This window comes from Lissotriton helveticus, chromosome 5_1 (genome assembly GCF_964261635.1).
Source record: "Lissotriton helveticus chromosome 5_1, aLisHel1.1, whole genome shotgun sequence".
NCBI classification, from domain to species: Eukaryota; Metazoa; Chordata; class Amphibia; order Caudata; family Salamandridae; genus Lissotriton; species Lissotriton helveticus.
Genome location: NC_136065.1, coordinates 365,595,056 through 365,614,526, shown reverse-complemented (window position 1 = coordinate 365,614,526; position 19,471 = coordinate 365,595,056). Strand labels below are relative to the sequence as shown.

Sequence of the window (19,471 nt, the reverse complement as noted above, 5' to 3'; positions counted from 1 at the left end):
TGCGGTCATTTGCAAAGCACCCTCGTACTCCATTGGTGCGGATGACTGCGAAGGGGTCTTTAAATACATCAGCAACTTTCCTTCTCCACTTCACAGCATATAATGGGGTGGCTGTACAAGCGCTAGTTATCCCTCGTGTGGATTATGGTAGTGTCTCTTTATGTGGCCTTCCAAAAGCGACTACAGCCCCCCTCAGAGCCTCAATAAACTCTGCAGCAAGACTCATCACTGGTTCGAAAAGAAGTTCCCACATCTCCCCTGACCTAAAATCCTTAAATTGGCTCCCGTTTGAAGCAGGAATTCATGTAAAAATAGCTTGCATGACACATAAGGCCTTGCACCACAAGACGCCCAAGTACCTCGCACAGAAATTGACAATCTCCATTCGCTCAAGGTCCTCTAGGGGTGCAGATAACCTTCTACTGAAACCTCAAAGGTTCAATAAAAAAAAGCATGTAAACGACCCTGAAATCAGACTGAATCCCTCTACCGTATCTTTCAAAAAGGAAGTAAAAGCGATTCTCATGGCAAAATTTACTTGACCACGCTACCCTGCCCTGAACCTTTGCCAACGAGAAGCGCCTGATTTGTTCTTCGATTACTTTTAATGTGTTTTTATACTATGTTTCCCATGCTTCGGTACTTTACGACTTTTCGTGTCTATTCTTATATTTAGCCTATATTTGTTCTTTCCCCAATCTACTGCATTTATATTGTGTCATGTTATTCATTTTGTATAACCAACTTCATCATTGTAGAGCGCTCTGATATCCGCAAGGATCTTGTTCGCGCTCTATAAAACCTTCAAAATAAATAAAATAAATAATTAAATAGGTTGCAAGGGATTAGCCTTTAGAAGGCACCAATTTTACTGCTTTCCTGCATCACAACTGGGGCTTCCGGTTTTATGGTATTTCTTTTTTTAACATTTCCTTCTGTATTTATCCATATTTGTTTTTGGCCCATTTTATCTGTATGTATCCATATTTATTTTGCGTATAAATGAAGTTGTAAAACTGCACATTTCCATATTTAAGTGATGGACGCGCACTCATACTTTAATGTCTGTTGTGTTTTAGCTATTTAAACTGCCAAATATTACATAATAATACATCCACTGGTAAATACTAGCATTATATCATAAATGTATGTTGACATATGCTGTTATTTAAGGAAATGTGATCCTGTTTTGTAATTTCCCCATGCTGTCCATCTGCTGGCCTATAATTTATGAAAGACAGCACGGAGAGTCACTTAAAAGAAGCAAAACTTTCTGTATTTATCTACTTTAAAAAAAATAATGCAGACAGAAAACACAGTGTTTTCTGTCTGTATTGATCTGTAAACATTAATAAAAAACGGAAAACAGGGAACCTTAGTCGAAATTTTGGTTTACCCACAGGGCACAATCCTTTCAACAGGTGGGCACAGCAGGCAAAGACCTCTTCGAAAGTCCCTTGAGTTCAGCAACTCAGTCCAGTATTTGGTGCATCCTCTCTTTGCTGGGTCCACGGAGCAGCATGTCCGTTCTTCTGTCCAGTACAGTAGGGATGTGAGGACTGTGTGCCAGGAGTGACACTTTTATGCCATCTTTGTAGGAGGCGAGGACTCACTCTTTACATACCTTCCTGGGGGTATGACCAAAAACAATCCCAGCCTACCCTTTTCTCCCTGATACCATGATAGTTCAAGTCTTCTTCCTCCTGTATGGAGCTCTGCGCTTACCCCTAGGGTTTACCCAGAATAATGAGCCAGTCATCTGGATTACAGGTTCTACAACAGGTTTTCTCATCTGGAAAAGATGCCAGCTTGCATGAACAGTGATTTTGCCTTAAAACTTCCAATCCTCAAAGCTCCTTTTTCCTTTGAATTACACTTCTCTTCCTTCCCATCCTCTGTATGCCCCCTCTCTTTCAGCACCGCCTACTCTTAAGTCACATGTGCATTTGCCTTATTCTCTATTATTGTATCCCTGCAAATTGCCCACATCGCATCTCGAAGATCACAACATCTCCTTTAAAAGTCATACGGCCACAACCTAACAATACTTAATCCCCAGTAGCTCCTCTACTAATGCTACCAATCAATCTAGGAACGCATGCAGACCCACAAAAGATCACACCTAACTCCTATGAATTTAATCTACCCTATAGGAACCTGTAGTACATTCATGGCATGGTTTCTGTAAGAGTACAAGTAATCCCAATAACCAACAAAAAAAACAAGCATTTGCAATGCAATAGGTCTCACATTAGGAAAGTTTGAGCTATTGGTATTGTAAATGACAAATTTTTTATTTCTGTGTTGGGTTTGAAAATAGCGAAATTAATAGCTTTGTCATTTACAATGCCAATACTTTTAACTTTCGCAAATGTGACACCTATAGCATTTGTAATGCAATATGTGTTGTATTTACGTGACTTAAATGTATTGATATTACAATTAACAATGGCTTTTTTTTATAATTAATACTTAAATAAAAGTTATTGTAATTTATAATGGCAATAGCTTAAACTTTTGTAAATAACTTTTGTGAAGATTATGTTCAGTGTATTTTATTGTGACGAAAATCCAAGAACAGAAGTGAAATATTAACATCTTTTTGTGACATTTGTAATAAAGCTTGAAACATTGAGAGAACATATTTGAACCAGTTGTTGTTGAATGGTTCCACAGATTGATGTTGTGGTGGCGCTGAGTGATGTGGTGGCGCTGAGTGATGTGGTGGCGACGAGTGATGCTGTGGCGACGAGTGATGCTGTGGCGTTCAGTGATGTTGTGGTGCCCCTGAGTGGTGCTGAGTGATGCTGTGGTGATGCGATAGATTGATAGATGGAGTGAGTGCGATAGATAGATGGAGTGAGTGCGATAGATAGATGGAGTGAGTGCGATAGATAGATGGAGTTAGCGCGATAGATAGATGGAGTGAGTGCAATAGATAGATGGAGTGAGTGCGATAGATAGATGGAGTGAGTGCGATAGAGTGAGGGCGATAGAGTGAGGGTGATAGAGTGAGGGCGATAGAGTGAGGGCGATAGAGTGAGGGCGACAGATAGAGTGAGGGTGATAGATAGATAGAGTGAGGGCGATAGATAGAGTGAGGGCGACAGATAGATAGAGTGAGGGCGACAGATTGATAGAGTGAGGGCGATAGATTGATAGAGTGAGGGCGATAGATTGATAGAGTAAGGGCGATAGATTGATAGAGTGAGGGCGATAGATTGATAGAGTGAGGGCGATAGATAGAGTGAGGGCAATAGATTGATAGAGTGAGGGCGATAGATAGAGTGAGGGCGATAGATAGATAGTGAGGGCGATAGCTAGATAGTGAGGGCGATAGATAGCTAGTGAGGGCGATAGATAAAATGAGGGCAATAGAGTGAGGGCGATAGATAGGTAGATAGAGTGAGGGTGATAATGTTAATGTTAATGTTATTTATAAAGCGCACAAATACCAAAAACGGTGTCTCAGCGCTAAAGACCGTAAGCAACCCCGCATAGCACCCCTCACTGGAACAGCCACGTTTTCAAGCTTTTTCTAAAGCTCAGAAGGGAGCTGGCCTTCCTGATCTCGGGAGGCAGCAAGTTCCACAGCTTCGATGTACCATACTGAAAACTCCACCCCCCCTAATGCATGGTCCGAATTTTAGGCACCACCAGTAATTTTGCACCAGTGGAACGGAGCTGTCTGGCTGGCTGGTACCACACAAAGAGTTCCTGAAGAAACAGCGGACCCTTCTGTGTCAGGGCTTTGTAGGCCATACAAAGCGCCTTGAATTTGATTTGTTGCACCACTGGGAGCCAATGCAGCTTCCGAATTTCCTCTGAGGTGGACTTATGCCGGGGCAGACTCAACAAAAGGCGAGCCGCCGAGTTCTGCACTACCTGAAGTTTCTTCAGACACTGCTTCTGGGCATTCAAATAAAGCCTGTTGCAGTAGTCCAGCTTGGCCTGTATGAGGAAAGTGATCACCACTTTTTTGGTCTCCACTGGAATATAGGGAAGTACCTTCCTGATTTTTTTTATCAGGAAGTGGGAGGCAGACACGATGGAATTAGTTTGTTGAGTAAACGTCAATCTGTTATCAATCAGTACGCCTAAGTTTTTGGTCTTTGCCGTTGGAATGGGCGGCGAGCCCATTTCTGCTGGCCACCAGCGATTACGCCAAGAAGGTTGTAAATTGATGAAAATCAACACTTCCATCTTGTCGGAGTTTAATTTAAGGCATTGACTGCTCATCCAAATGTTAATTGCGGCCATGCAGTTATGAAACTGCACAGCGGGTGAACTCTGTTTTTTGTGAGCTGCAACCACAATCTGTGAGTCGTCCGCGTAAGATGTTACCGAAAAAACATAATCCCTGACCAGCAGAGCAAGTTCAGAGATGTAGACATTGAATAACAGTGGACTCAGCCAGCTTCCCTACAGAACACCACAAGGCAGCACATAGGGCTCCGAGTTAAACCCGTCAAGCGACACTGTTGATCTCCTCTCCTGCAGAAAAGAGGCTAGCAGGGCAAATGCCATGCCATCCACACCCAAGATTTTTTATTGGTGAATCAGGAGAGTATGATCAACAGTGTCAAATGCGGTGGAGAGGTCGAGTAGAATTAATTCAGCAGTGCCTCCTCCATCCATAACCGCTCTGATCTCTTCGGTCGCCTTGATAAGTACTGTGTCAGTGCTATATTCCTTACGGAAACCAAACTGAGAATGGTCCAGCAGCCCATTGTCATTAATAAACTGAGTCAGTTGAACATTCATAATTTTGTCAACAATTTTAGCCGGTAAAGGGAGGCGGGCAATTCGTCGTAATAGTAGCGTCTAGGGTAGGTTTCTTTAGTAACGGGAGAGTGGAGGTCTCCTTCCAACTGAGAGGAAATCTGCCAGAGGCAAACATCCTGTTGAAAATGTCTAACAGCATAGGACTCACCAGGTCCACCAGCTCTATCAGGAAGGCGCTTGAACATGCGTCCGATGGTGAGCCTGTTTTAGAGGCCAGTATGTAATGGATCACCGTAGCTGCAGACACAGGGGAAAACTCAGAAAACCCGCTCATACCGTTGTCCAGAACCTGCATCTTAGGTGCCGACTGAGGACCTGAGCCGTCCTTAAAATTGCTAAAGATATCCAACACTTTGGTTTTAAAAGACGAGGCCATATCATCAACAAATTGTTGACTCCCCAACTTATTCAATGCTTTGGGAATAGTAAGTTTATTGATAACTGCAAATAACTCTTTCGAAGAATACTTTGCAGAATCAATCTGAGCTTTAAAATACTTGCTTTTCTCTGCAATCACAAGAGCTTTGTAGGACCTAAGAGATGTCCTGTAGACCTGTTTGTCGGAGACATGATAGTTCAAACGCCAGCGGCGTTACATATGACGACAATTCTGTTTCTCCTTACGAAGGAGATCGGAAAACCAGAGTGCAGATGGCACAGCCCGGTTACAGGAAATGCTTTTTGTGGGGACCGCTACACTAATGGCGTCGGACAACCAATTGTTGTAATTGTTAACTGCATTGTCCACATTATCGCAACCTAGCGGAACGGAACACTCCAGTGTAGTTCGTAGAACTGTTTTGTCCACTTTGCTCCAAGCTTTACCGGAGGCTGCCTGTGGAGTAAACTTACTGACCTGACAGGAAAAACTCCTAGGAAAGTTAAAGTTAATGAGGGAGTGATCCGACCATGGAAGTGGAATCCCTTCTTTAAATTTAAGCCCATTAAAAGATGAGAAGATCCCGTCCAGCGTGTGCCCCGCCTCATGAGTGGGAACACCAACTAATTGGGACAGCCCTGCTGCGCCCAAAGTGTCTAGTAGCATAGCGAATTCCTTGTTGGCTAACACCGTTTCAAGCATCTCATCAAGATTAGTTAAAAACATGGTTTTGGTCCCAGGCGGACGATAAACAAGAATACCCTTGAAAGAGAGGTTGGCGCTAAGTTTGGCAGTGAATAGTAGTGGTTCGCAGCCGGAAAACGAGAAAGGATGAACCGTGACTGCAAAGCAATCTCTGAAGATAATTGCTACTCCTCCTCCTCTCTTATTCAAAGGCCAATCCATCTTAACAAATCTATACCCTTCTGGAGTAGCAGTGATAAAATCCGGGTCCGAAGCAGCATCGGCCCACGTTTCTGTTATGAAGAGCATGTCAAGCCTCATATTTTCTATTATTTGAGCTATTTCGTACCTGTGTTTCCCTAACGATCGAGCATTGACAAGCCCTCCCTGTATTGTAGACTCAGCCTGCAGATTGAGCACATCAGTGGGCTGAGTCGCTGAGTTATCTGTCTTCCTGGTAGAGAAGGCAAATCCACAACTATGGCATCCGCTATTGTCACTTAGAGTACATAAGCCACATCCCTCAGTCGTTTGATTCAGTGCGCGGTGTTCATGCCTGGAGTAAATTACCCTATTTCTGAGGTAACTGGCAGCATTCCGTGTGCTTGGCGCGGGCCAGCCGTAGACAGGCTTGCCTTAGGCGCGCCTTTGGCGCGCCCGCAGCGCGCATCCGCCACATGGGTGACTATATACCTTTCTTCCGGCGGACGACAAGACCGTGTCCTGCCGGAAGTAGGGATTGTGTGGAGGAGTAGGAAACTGCCCTCCGCGCAAACGGCACAACAGCCGCGGCGGACCGGGGTCCGTCCCAACAACAGCCGTAAGGCAGCAGGCAGTTTTAAAATAAATAACAGTAAAATTAAAGAACAATTTTAAAAACAGGGCCCCAAATTGCGGCGCCAGCAGGGCTACTCTCAGTCCACAGATAGATAGAGTGAGGGCGATAAGATAGATAGAGTGAGGGCGATAGATAGATAGAGTGAGGGCGATAGATAGTGAGAGGGCGATAGATAGAGTGAGGGCGATAGAGTGAGGGCGATAGATAGATGGAGTGAGGGCGATAGATAGATGGAGTGAGGGCGATAGATAGATGGAGTGAGGGCGATAGATCGATGGAGTGAGGGCGATAGAGTGAGGGCGATAGAGTGAGGGCGATAGAGTGAGGGCAATAGAGTGAGGGCGATAGATAGATAGAGTGAGGGCGATAGATAGATAGAGTGAGGGCGATAGATAGAGTGAGGGCGATAGATAGATAGAGTGAGGGCGATAGATAGATAGAGTGAGGGCGCTAGATAGAGTGAGGGCGATAGAGTGAGGGCGATAGATAGAGTAAGGGCGATAGATAGAGTGAGGGCGATAGATAGATGGATAGATAGAGTAAGGGCGATAGATAGAGTGAGGGCGATAGATAGATGGATAGATAGAGTGAGGGCGATAGATAGAGTGAGGGCAATAGAGTGAGGGCGATAGAGTGAGGGCGATAGAGCGAGGGCGATAGAGTGAGGGTGATAGAGTGAGGGCGATAGATAAGAGTGAGGGCGATAGATAGGAGTGAGGGTGATAGATAAGAGTGAGGGCGATAGATAAGAGTGAGGGCGATAGATAAGAGTGAGGGCGATAGATAAGAGTGAGGGTGATAGATAGAGTGAGGGCGATAGATAGAGTGAGAGCGATAGATGGATAGAGTGAGGGCGATAGATAGAGTGAGGGTGATAGATAGATAGAGTGAGGGCCAGAGACCGAGTGATGGCGATCAAGTGAGGGCGATAGATAGAGTGGGGGCGATAGATGGAGGGCGAACGATAGAGGGAGTGCGATAGATAGAGGGAGGGCGATAGATAGATAGAGGGAGGGCGATAGATAGATAGAGTGAGGGTGATAGATAGTTGGCTAGATAGATAGAGTAAGGGCGATAGATAGATAGAGTGAGGGCAACAGATAGATAGAGTGAGGGCGATAGATAGAGTGAGGGCGATAGATAGAGTGAGGGCGATAGATAGATAGAGGGTGATAGATAGATAGAGGGTGATAGATAGATAGAGGGTGATAGATAGAGTGAGGACGATAGATAGATAGAGGGCAATAGATAGATAGAGGGCGATAGATAGATAGAGTGAGGGCAATAGATAGAGAGAGGGCGATAGATAGAGTGAGGGGCGATAGATAGAGTGAGGGGCGATAGATAGAGTGAGGGGTGATAGATAGAGTGAGGGGTGATAGATAGAGTGAGGGGTGATAGATAGAGTGAGGAGCGATAGATAAGAGTGAGGGCGATAGGTAAGAGTGAGGGCGATAGATAGAGTGAGGGCGATAGATAGATAGAGGGTGATAGATAGATAGAGGGTGATAGATAGATAGAGGGTGATAGATAGAGTGAGGACGATAGATAGATAGAGGGCAATAGATAGATAGAGGGCGATAGATAGATAGAGTGAGGGCAATAGATAGAGAGAGGGCGATAGATAGAGTGAGGGGCGATAGATAGAGTGAGGGGCGATAGATAGAGTGAGGGGTGATAGATAGAGTGAGGGGTGATAGATAGAGTGAGGGGTGATAGATAGAGTGAGGAGCGATAGATAAGAGTGAGGGCGATAGGTAAGAGTGAGGGCGATAGATAAGAGTGAGGGCGATAGATAAGAGTGAGGGCGATAGATAAGAGAGAGGGCGATAGATAAGAGTGAGGGCGATAGATAAGAGTGAGGGCGATAGATAAGAGTGAGGGCGATAGATAAGAGTGAGGGCAATAGATAGAGTGAGGGCGATAGATAGATAGATAGATAGAGTGAGGGCGATAGATAGAGTGAGGGCGATAGATAGATAGAGTGAGGGCGATAGATAGAGTGAGGGCAATAGAGTGAGGGCGATAGATAGAGTGAGGGCGATAGAGTGAGGGCGATAGAGTGAGGGCGATAGATAGATAGAGTGAGGGCAATAGATAGATAGAGTGAGGGCAATAGATAGATAGAGTGAGGGCCATGGATAGAGTGAGGGTGATAGATAGAGTGAGGGGCAATAGATAGATAGAGTAACGGCGATAGATAGAGTGACGGCGATAGATAGATAGAGTGACGGCGATAGATAGAGTGAGGGCGATACATAGAGTGAGGGCGATAGATAGATAGATAGATAGAGTGAGGGCGATAGATAGATAGAGGGCAATAGATAGATAGTGAGGGCGATAGATTGATGGTTAGATAGATAGAGTGAGGCAGATAGACAGATAGATTTTTAGATAGATATAACGTGTGCTTTAATGGATGACAGACACCTTTGCTTATTATTTGACTAAAGTATAGCTCAGTGAGCCATAAACAGGCGGTCATCGACAGGTCACTTGGTTAATACCAGCCCTGGCTGGCTCATCTTTCCATGGTCATTACATTCGATGATACAGACATCAGTTACATACAGCGCTGCGACATGACGGAAGTGTAGAACGAGCCGCTATGTTAAGAACAAGTCAATGTTTATTATTTGAGCCCGTAAGTAAAGTAATTAAAATAGGGAGCAGCAGCCAGGATTATACATCGGGGACAGCTCGAAAGGACGACTTCCTCTCTGTCCTCGAGAAGAGAGGGGGACTCGGTGACATATCAGCTGCGGCTGCGCCAGCTCCTATTTGCATATTCTCGAGCGCTTTGTGTAAAATTAAAGCATCAGCAGCTGTTAAGACGTGCATTTTTAGCCGCTCCACGTGAATTCTAATGGTGCTGGAGAGCTTGGGAGAGGGGAGAGCTCCTCGTGGTGAGAGCCAGGCGAGAGCAGGGGAACAGCTTGGGAGGAGAGGGGAGATGTGGCCTGGGGATGGCAGCGGAGGGAAGGGGTGCTTGCATCGGAGAGTGCCAGGGTCGGCACCGGGGAGGGGCGCGTTAAAGAGCTCAGTGGCACACCTACAAGGGTTGCATTAAACTGTTAATTGAGAGCTGAGGGGGGAAGCAGAGAGGGGGAGGGAGCGATGGAGGGACTTAATGGACGGCAGAAAGATAAAAGCGAGAGATGGATGCTGAGTTTCTCGTGGCTGGGAAGGATGTAAGGAATAAAGAACAGGCATGAGGAGAGGAAGGAAGAATGAGTGATGCAAAGAAGCAGGAAATAACGAAAATGAAAGTGGAAGATAAGGACGTAGGAAGCCTAAAGTGGGAAATGGATGTAGAGGCGGGGGCGAGTGGGGTTGTCTGGGCGAGGGAGGATGTAAGGAAGCAAGATGAGGGAAGAAGGACGTAAAGAGGGTAAAGAAAAAGAAAGTTGGGAGCACGGTAGAAGTGGGATTTAAGAAAGGGAGCATTTAGGTAGGGGGTGGCAAATGGTGAGCACTTTCCCGGCCTCTTTGATGTTCTCAGTGGCCGCGCGGCTCACTGATAACATCAAAGCGGCCGCGAAAGTGATCAGCAGGCGGACAAATGGTGCGGGCACCCGGCGCACATACACTGTACCCGATCCGCACTTTGGGAGCACTTTTGAAAGCCCTTACTTACTATCTTGCCAAAGTATCGCTAACGCGATGGCTTAGGCGAGCCCTAACAAGCATCGCTAACGCGATGGCTAAGGCGAGACCTAAAAACTACTAACCCAAGGTTACAGAGCAACTTGCTAACCAGCTCAAATTGCTACAATACCTTTTCATGGGGTAGTTCATACTATATAAATGCAATTACAATACAATATATAATCCACCAGCCTCCTACTAATTCCATAACTATTAGCAGATGGGCACGCAACTGTAGTTCACAGAGCCTGCCTAATTTCCTTATACTGCTGATACACTCCTTCTCACATAAGAGATAACTGCTGTGGGCTACGTCAATCACCCAATACTGTACCAGTCCACAGCAATAAACCACCCATCACCAACTAATCAGGAATGGGATAACTGAAGAGATCTGCCACAACCACAGGCAAATGGTGGACTCTAGTCCACCAATGCGGGTCCCAACTACCTACATGCTATGACTGCTTTTGATATCTCACAATAGCAATCAGATATAGGATGATAGTAACAACATCCATCCCAGCAGATCTCTGATCTATGTCTCATCCGCCCCCCCCACCATTGCCTGCTCATGACCACAATATACACCCTACATATCACACTGCAATATATAAGCTGAGTTACTAAGCAAGTCATCCTCATCATTCAACAACAGTGTTTTATGTGGGGTTTTAAGTAATGATCTTTGCGCACTTCTTGTCTACTTTTGTGAATGGGCACACTCCATCCACCTTACTTCTCATAGCATATGTGATGAGCTTCCTGAATGATTTTGCAGTATATTTAATGACATCTTTCACAATACCTCTTGAACCCATTCTTGCGCACTGGAATGCGTGGTGTAACATGTCCATTAATATATCCTCCTTAATCCACTTCATTTCAGAAGGCGGGCATCCAAGCAATAAACTATTAATCCCCATTGAAATAGTGTGGCTGTAGCAATGCACCCCTTTCACTAGCAGTTTAGAGACCTTTCCCTAGTAATGCACCCCTGCACTGATGAGCAATGACTCTACAGGGAAGCACCATTCTCATTACATAGATTTTTATAGGTGGAGGGCCCAGCAAGACATCTTTCTTCCAACCAGAGGTGATTGGCAGTCCCCAGCAAAACACAGACCTTACACCCCTTGCTGATTACGCATAAGTCCTCAGTCTTTTCCTAAGAGAGTTACCTTGCTCATAGCACTGTATAGAAAGTGATGTTTCCCAAAGGTTAAACTCTATTAATCAGACTGAACTGTACAGGTTAGGAACTGTTGAAAAATGTGAAATGTAACAACATCATTGCTGCTTGACACCACTTATAAATAACACACTATATATGATCCTACTAACGGGTGACTAGTGTAAGTCGAATGTTGTTCTAAGACAAAGTGGAACTTATCCATAATGAACAAATCTGTAGTCATCGCCCCAGAGATGTCGGTGGGTGGGTGCATGTTAAAGAGCAGCACTACACGCAGATGGTTAGAGGATAAGTACAATTTTATGTTCGTACCATGTGTAGCTGGGGATGCACATGGTCTACACAGACTGTAAAGCAGTTCCTCCCTTAAGTGGTAGCTAGCAAGCAGATGCCACAGATGTTTGAAACCATGTTCTCGGCAACATCATAAGTCTACCTAGATTGACATTATGTTTCCATTCAGGGACTAGAGGCGTCTTAAAAGAGACGACTCTTGAGGCTCTCCATATAGGACGTGATAACCGGAATCTTGAAAAGGATGAATGCTTTCTATTCTGCATATAGCTAGATGTAGATGGATAGATACCAATCATTCTTTTTGAAAATGCAACAAATAATGCTCTGCACCGAGACTTTGCGAGGGTCAATGTGCTACCAATGCAGTAGCGGACACATCTTTTCCACTTAGCTACATAACAAGCAAGTGTGGTAGGTCTATGTGCCTTGTGCAGGAACTGCATACACGCCTCTGTAATTCTGAGGTAATCAAACAGTAGAACCTTAAGTGCAAGATAGTTATGCACAGTTGATGCTGAATCTGGTCTGGCCTCAGCTGTAGCTTTTAGTGAATGTGGGTACCTAGAGGCAAAGTTTTGGTGTTTTACGTGGTGCTAAACAGATCAATGGTGGGAGTGCCCCATTGGCAAAAGTCGTTTTTGAGGACCGGCGATTCATTTTGCACAGGACATGTTGATGCGTCCTGCTAAGCAGGTCCACAAAGCTTGCCCACCCCAGGTAGATGCTTCGCCACATGCTGGATGTGATGCTGGTTGGTCCAATGCCAGATGCCCAAGACACTGCAGACAGCTTGTGTAAATGAGTGCCTCCTCGTTTCTGGATGTAATACATCACTGCCACATTGTCTGACATTATGAGGACTGATTTGCCTCGAATACGTTTTTAAAATTCATTGCAAGCTGGAACGCTTGCTATGAGTTCCACATAGTTGATACAGTAACTGTTGTTGTGGTGACCTGTACAGTCATGTGATTGAGGTTTGCTCCCCAACCTACGAGTAAGGCATCTGTGAGAATGATCACCTGCGAAAGTGGGTCAAGAAAAGACCTGGTCAGCAACAAGTTTTGTTCCGTTCCATCCTTGTTGCGCTGAATCCTGGCATGTTTCAAGACTAGATCTTCCCAGTGACTCTCCGCTTGTGAACATTAGCTAGTGCGGCACGCCTGCAAAGGGCCCATGTACAGTCCTGCTTGCAGTACTACTACAAGGAATGAAGCATTCATCCCCAAAAACCTAATTTCTTATAGTGAAAGGCGGTTGTGCATGAAAAGCTATCAGCAGATTTTGAAATGCCATTACCTTCTCTTGGTGTAGTTAGGCTTTCTCCGCAACAGCTGTTAGAGAGACCCTACAAAAAGCTGGACTTCCTGGGGCTGAAGGTGGGACTTCTTGGCACAGATGGTGAAACTGTGATAGTCATTGGCCTTTGTTGCTGCTTTTTATCAGACACTCTAGGTAATGAAAGACATAAGGGAAATGTTACACTGTAAGCATGTTTGTGGAATGTAGTGCTGTAGATTCACATGCTTAGCCTAAGTCCACCATCTAGTGTTGGGCTCGGAAGTGTGGAAGTTTGTTTTCTTCAAAAAAGTATTTTTAGTCACGAGGTGTTGCAACTCCTCCTCTTGCTTGCAATGCGCATGGTCTTCAAATCCATGAGGTTGTAGTCGCCCTGCAAGAAGAACTTTGAACTGGTAGTGTTATCCACTTACCACAAAGCACAGGTAGCGCTGGTGAGCCAGATGCATATCGCTGTGGAAGTAGGTGTCCTTGGGGTTGAGGGCGGCAATGTGGTTCCCTGGTCAGAGCAGCGATATGATGTAATGCATTGTTGTCATGGGGAAGTGGAAAGCTGCAGAGCTTTAGTGCCCAGAGGTCAAGGATATGCCACAGAATCCTTTCCTTTTTGGGGATCTGAAGGTACAGGGAGTAAATTACTTCACCACACTGGTGTGGAGGCATCCTTTCAATGGCCCCTTAAGCTAGAAGCACCTGCACTTCCTCCTTTAGCAGTCGTCGGTGTCAGAGACTGAGGATGTGACAGCAAGGTGGTATGTGTGGTGCCATGGTGTGGAACTCCTGGCAAAATCCATGCTGCATTACAGAGAACACAAATTTCTCGGAGTTAATTTCCTTCCATTAAGGAAGGAAGAACATCAATCTTCCAACAACAGATGTTGAGCGATTGGGGGGGGGGATGTGTTGGTGGAGCACCTTTCTTGTTGCATCTGCTGTTACCACGGTATCCATCCCAGCTATGGAACTGGAGTGCTTGCAGGTCCTTAAAGTGCTGTTGCTGGGATTACCCTTACCACAAAAGAAGCTTAGATGATTTGGCTCTTCCTCAGGCATGCTGTTTTTAAAACGCAAACCTGGGTATTGAGGTCTGCAAGGCATCCATGGCTTTGGCCGTCTCTGTGCCCTTTATCTTTTCCAGCATTAAACTGACAAAGGGCTGTAGAGATCAACATTGTCAAAGGGCACATTCAGGAAATGCTATGGCAGCTCTGGCCTGAAGCTGGATATCATTAGCTATGCATTTTGTCTGTGTTGATTTCCCTAAAGGCTGTATACACCGTACCTAATGCATGCCTGCTGTAACTGGATATTATTTTGGCGTCTGCCACCAGTTCTTGGTCACTTTTATATTGGGCTCATGCTATGTTTCACTGGCTCCTCCATCTCTCCCCAGTGATAATGGTCATATCTGGATCATAATCCAAATAAATCAGCCTTTCTCCAGCGTATGGCTGCTGCCACTGCCACATTGACAGTCTTGCTCTTCTTGCCTGGGGAGAAGCACCACTGGTCGCCCGAGCTGAAACCCTTTTTAGGTCTCGGCTAGCCGCGCGAAGCGCGTCTCCGCCGAGCCCCTATTGTCGGCATGTGAGCTTCCCAGGAGACAGTCCTGGCCGCGCGCATCGCCTTTGAGGCGATTTGAAAGTGGCACGCGCCGACTGGCACGCGCCGCGCTCTGCCTGGCTGTCTCCTGGGAAGCACAAACATACCCAGGCACACCTCCCCCTGCACGCATGCGCCCACACACACACACGAGCAGAGACAGACACACAGACAGATACACTCCCCCCTCCCCCCACTCCCCCCTCCTCCCGCCGTCGCACACAGAGACACACACACAGGAGCGAACATACACGCACACACTCACACACACGAGCGCCCCCCAAGGCCCACTTACCGCCAATCCGGTGTTCTGACGCCTCCGCGGGGCTCTCCGGCATGGGAGCCCCGCATCACGCACTGCTCTTGACCAGGAACTCCGTGGGCGCGGGCTTCGCGCACAAGACGGAAGTCCCGCCCCCACGCTAGGTTTCGTTTTGAATGCGTGCGCAGATATTGCAGTCATCTCGCCTGATCCCCAACAGAAACCGACAGCGCAGGGGTTAATCGCAAGCTTTATTTTATGTACAAATAGTTCCTTCCTGCTGGCGATTTTTTCGGTCTTGTTGCTGGCTTGTTTTTTGGAGGCGCCTCAAAAGACAAAATACAAACCCTTGGTGATCTCATTGGGGCTGCATTACCGAAGGTTTGCACTGCGGTATAAACAATGCAAGTTCATTTGCACCAATTATGCTGCTTGTGTAATAGGGGAGGGTGCCGCGACGCCGATGGCGGACTGGCCTCTGGGTTTTTTTCTTGAGTATTACACAAGCAGCACACTACTGCACTCTGCATCTGTCCCTATTTTACACTAGTGCATCGTTTCTGTTGTATGCTGCGTTGCTGCCTTCTGGTGACAATACACAGAGGAGGTGTGCACGTGTCATGTGCGTGCAAGATGCGCACGGAGGAAGGTGCGCATGGAAGCCAGGACAGAACCAGGGTGACAGGGTGACGTCTTCATTATCACTGGCGGAAGTAGAATAGTGCACAGGGGACGTGTGCACGTGACACGAGAATGCACGGCACGCACAGTAGGAAGGTGCATCATGCACATAGAAGCCAGGAGAGAACCAGAGGGACAGGAGACATATCACTGGCGGAGGTGGAATAGTGCACAGAGTGCGTGTGCACATGTCATGTGAATGCACGGCACGCACAGGAGGAAGGTGCGCACAGCAGCCAGGACAGAACCAGGGTGACAGGGCGATATCGTCATTGTCACTGGCGGAAGTAGAATAGTGCACAGGGGACGTGTGCACGTGCATCGTGCACATAGAAGCCCGGAGAGAACCAGAATGACAGGAGACATTATTACTGGCGGAGGTGGAATAGTGCACAGGGGACGTGTGCACGTGTCGTGTGCGTGCATGAGGCGCATAGGAACAAGGTGCGCACAGCAGCCAGGAGAGAACCAGAGTGACAGGGAGACGTCTTCATTATCCCTGGCGGAAGTGGTATAGTGCACAGAGGACGTGTGCACGTGTCATGTGAATGCACGGCACCCACAGAAGTAAGATGCATCGTGCACATAGAAGCCTGGAGAGAACCAGTCTGAGTGAGGGGAGACGTCTTCATAATCACTGGCGGAAGCAGATTCAGGGGGCGGCAGATGCAGAGTGCCCTGTACCCCCTCTCCCCACTCTCTCCCCCCAGCTCCCAGAACAGATTTTACACGGTGGATTGGTGTTACACGATGTCCATGACCAACACGGCCTAATTTCCGCACCTCCCGGGGCAGAGGCCGCATAATCCGGCGATTCCGCTCCTCTGTGGGGGAAGGAAACAAATGTCCCCGGCCTGAGCCGCCTGAAGAGAGGGCTGTGGTGCAACCACGTCTACTGCAGCAACATAACGATAAAATAAACAAGCATTTGCAATGCAATAGGTCTCGCATTTACGCGAGTTTGAGCTACTGACATTGCAAATGACAGTGCCTTTTATTTTAGTTTTAAAAACGAAAACGAAAATCAAAGGCATTGTCATTTGCAATGTCAATAGCTCAAACTAGCGTAAATGCGAGACCTATTGCATTGCAAATGCTTGTTTGGGTTGAGCCTGTGATAGCTTGCTCTATCTGATGCGTATCACTTGCGAGACACTGTTGTTAATAAAAATGGGCTTAGAACCCACCTGTTGCTTACAATTTGTTAGTTTGCGTGGCACTCTTCACAGCTTTGTAATTGGTCACTGCATGCCAAGCATCATTTCCATCCATTCTGGTGAGACGGGACCAAGCACTGATTGATTAAACGTAATTAGTGCCCTTCCGCTGCTCCCGACGTCATTGAGGTACTCTTTTGCTCTGTTTAACTTCCTGTGCCCTGCAAACAGAAGCTGTGTGACTGGGGAAACCGTGTACAGCATGACAAACAAAATTGCAAAGTTTTATTTTCTTTACTTAACTGTCTTTTATTTTCCCAAGTCTTCTTTTCTCACTTTGTACTCATGTTTTATTTTGTTTTTACTCATGTGCACTGTTTCCAAAGATGACAATTATCTTGTTCTAAAAAATATTCCAAAGTGACATTTTTTCTTCCTTAGGTGTAATTTGCGAAATTATGCTGTAACGTATATTTGCGCAGTACACCCATATAGACCCGCTCCAATTCACCTGCCCCACTCAATCTAATCCACCTGAGTCTAATACTATCCATCCTACACCAATCTAATCCAAACCACTCACTCCATCCCAATCCAATCCATACCACCCAGACCTACCCCAACCCGCCCCAATTCAATCTGCCTCACTCCAATCCACCCCCAGTCCAATTCATCCCAACCCAATACAATCTACTCCAGGCCAATGCAAATTACACCAGACCAATCCATCCCGATTCAATCCAAACCTCACTCCAATTCATTAGCACCAATCCTCCCAATCCACCTCCAACTAATCTGCCACACTCCAATCTGCCCCAATTCAATCAATGCCACTTCAATCCACCCCACCCTCAATCCAAGCCACCCATTCTACCCTCAATCCACTACACTACATTCCATCCCACTCCAATCCACCCCACCCCAATCCACTCTATTCCAATGCACCCCACTCTAATCCAAATACCCCAATACAATACAATCCACTCCAATTCTCTCTAATCCAATGCACCCCCACTTCAATCCATCCATTCCATTCCACCACTACCTAGTCTACTTACTCCTCACCAATCTAATCCACCCCACCCAACTCCAGTCCAATCACCCCACTCCAGTCCATCTCAATCCGCCTTAATCCACCCCAATCCACCCCAGTCCAATCCAACCAACCACAATCCTCCACCCCACTCAAGCCCAGTCCAATCCACCCTAGTTCAGTTAATTCCAATCCACCCCAATCCAATCCTTTCCAATCCACTCTACCCCACTCAATCAATCAATCATTTTTAAAGCGCACTACATACCCGCGAGGGTCTCTAGATGCTGGGGGGGAGGGGGTGTTACTGATCGAACAGCCAGGTCTTGAGCATCCTCCTGAAGGTCAGCAGGTCTTGGGCCTGTCATAGGCTCAGTGGGAGGGTGTTCTATGTCTTGGCGGCGAGGTGGGAGAAGGATCTCCCGCTGGTGGTTGTTCTTTGGATGGGCGGGATGGTGGCGAGTGAGAGGTCAGCGGATCGTAGCTGGCAGTTGGGGATTTAGAATGAGAGCCGTCTGTTGAGGTAGGCTGGGCCGGTCTTGTGGAGTGCCTTGTGTGCGTGGATGAGGAGCTTGAAGGATATCCTCTTGCTGACCGGGAGCCAGTGCAGGTCCCTCAGGTGGGTGGTGATGTGGCCGTGGCGTGGTACATCAAGGATCAGTCGTGCTGAGGCGTTTTGGATGCGTTGTAGTCGTTTGATGAGCTTGGTTGGGGCTCCTGCGTAGAGGGCATTTCCGTAGTCGAGTCTTATGCTGACGAGGGCCTTGGTGACTGTCTTTCTTGTATCTGTTGGGATCCATCTGTAGATCTTGCAGAGCATGCAGAGGGTGTTGAAGCAGGAGGAGGAAACGGCATTGACCTGCTTGGCCATTGAGAGCGTTGAGTCGAGGATGATTCCCAGGTTGCGTGTGTGGTGGGTGGGTGTCGGGGCTGTTCCCAGTGCCGTCGGCCACCAGGAGTCGTCCCAGGCTGAAGGGTTGGAGCCAAGGATGAGGACCTCCATCTTGTCTGAGTTCAGCTTCTGACAGCTGGTCTTCATCCAGTCGGCGACGGCCTTCATTCCTTCATGGAAGTTGGCTTTGGTGGTGATGGGGTCCATGGTGAGGGAGAGGATCAGTTGAGTGTCGTCGGCATAGGAGATTATGTTAAGGTCGTGCTGTCGGGCGACATGTGCGAGCGGGGCCATGTAAATGTTGAACAGTCTGGGGCTGAGGGAGGATCTCTGGGGTACGCCGCAGATGATCTCGGAGGATTTGGACCGGAATGGGGGGACGTGGACGTTCTGGGATCTGCTGGAGAGGAAGGAGGTGGTCCATTTTAGCGCCTTGTCTCGGATCCCTGCGGCGTGGAGGCGTGCGTGTAGTGTGTGGAGGCAGACGGTGTCAAAGGCGGCGGAGAGATCCAGGAGGATTAGTGCTGCGGTCTCGACGTTGTCCAGCAGGGTCCGGATGTCGGTGGTGGTGATGAGGCCGGTCTTGGTGCTGTGGTTGCTGTGAAACCCTGACTGGGATGGGTCCAGGATTCTGTTTTCTTCGAGGTATCGGGTTAGCTGTCTGTTGACGATTTTCTCGATGACCTTGGCCGTGAAGGGGAGTAGAGAGATGGGCCGGA

The 19,471-nt window shown here is 47.1% G+C and overlaps 1 protein-coding gene across 1 annotated transcript in view; it reads right to left on the bottom strand.

Moving 5' to 3' along the window:
* Positions 1-19,471, bottom strand: part of LOC144754563 (aflatoxin B1 aldehyde reductase member 2-like) — a 302,692-nt gene that overhangs the window by 1,736 nt on the left and 281,485 nt on the right. The gene's annotated exons all lie outside the window — the stretch shown is intronic.